The sequence below is a fragment of the Chanos chanos genome, chromosome 3, assembly GCF_902362185.1.
Source record: "Chanos chanos chromosome 3, fChaCha1.1, whole genome shotgun sequence".
NCBI classification, from domain to species: Eukaryota; Metazoa; Chordata; class Actinopteri; order Gonorynchiformes; family Chanidae; genus Chanos; species Chanos chanos.
This window is the reverse complement of record NC_044497.1, coordinates 56,145,826-56,146,790: the sequence shown is the minus strand read 5'-3', so window position 1 is coordinate 56,146,790 and position 965 is coordinate 56,145,826.

Here is a 965-nt window from a genome sequence, read left to right as displayed (position 1 = left end):
AGAGGTGTTTGGACCTCTCGTGCTTTTGACCCGGAGGGGGCAGGTCCACGGAGAGGACGAATGGCGGATTTCTTTTCTCGTCTCTGTGAGAACGCAGGGAATGCGATTTGCGAATCTTGCAAACCCCGTTGCCCCCTGACTGGGCAAAGTCTTTCCTTAAGTTCCTCTTCACACGAGCGGTGTCAATAGTAGATACGTCGTGAGAGTCCATGATGAAGCGGCCGTCGGGCCCACGGTAGATGAAGTCGAGCGGGGAGGTCTGAACAGGGAGGGCTGCCCTGTGGAGATGAGTTTCTGGGATGGAGCGGGAAGATGCAGGATGGGGTCTGGGAAGCAGCTGCTGACGTTGACCATGGTCCTCGCTCTGGCCAGACTTGTCATAGGAAGAATGGTCAGACTGGGAGGAGGTGGAGGAACCGGAGAGAGAGCGGGAAGGGAGGAGCTTCTGCTTCAGCACGCTGTCTGGACTACCAGGAGCTGAGCTTATACTGAGAAGGTTTTAGGGGGAAGGGAGAGATTAGATTGTGTGAGACTGGTTCAAATAAAATGAATATTTCTTATCAGTCCAGTGCAGGCCATGGTCAAATAAATATTTGAATGACAGGTACCGGTCCCCGTTCTCTTAGATGGCTCCTTTACTTTCCTTTTCTACTAAAGCTACTGAAAGTTAGGCCTGGGTCTGCCGAAACAATGCGAAACAACCAACACATGACTGATTGACAGCGTCTTCCTCATAACTGCCACGTGGAAAACAAAGTCACATTAGGGGGAAAGGTAGCACTGATGTGAACTGGGACCGGGCACAGTCATTCAAATACTTCAAATGAGTATTTAGCCTGAGTCTGGCCCTGCTGTGGGCCAAAAAACACATTAAAAAGTGGAAAGGGGGGGGGGGCTGACTTACGTCACAGGTGAGGTCTTTTGAGGTGTGGGAGGGAGATCTGGAATGAGAGAAACCATGACAG